This window comes from Penaeus monodon, chromosome 33 (assembly GCF_015228065.2).
Source record: "Penaeus monodon isolate SGIC_2016 chromosome 33, NSTDA_Pmon_1, whole genome shotgun sequence".
Classification (NCBI taxonomy): Eukaryota; Metazoa; Arthropoda; class Malacostraca; order Decapoda; family Penaeidae; genus Penaeus; species Penaeus monodon.
Window position 1 is genome coordinate 33,039,182 of NC_051418.1, and position 298 is coordinate 33,039,479.

The following is a 298-nucleotide window of genomic DNA, read 5'->3' on the forward strand; positions in this document are numbered from 1 at the left end:
AATTGGTCCCTGTGCGTGTGTGCAAGCTTGTACACGTTGCATCACGCAGCGTGGTTGACAAACACAGAACCATGCATCTTTCCTGCACTAAATTCGTGGAAGCAATTATTACAAACCTAAACCTGAAATTCGGAGGAGAAAATTATAGAGAGAGAAAGGCTAATTATCAGGAATCTAATGATCATACAATTTCCTTTTTTTTCTTTTCTTTTTTCCTTCTCTTATTAAAAGATGAATCGTTTGATAATGGTATTTGTTGATGATAACACAATCTTATATCTGTTATTACAATTCATAA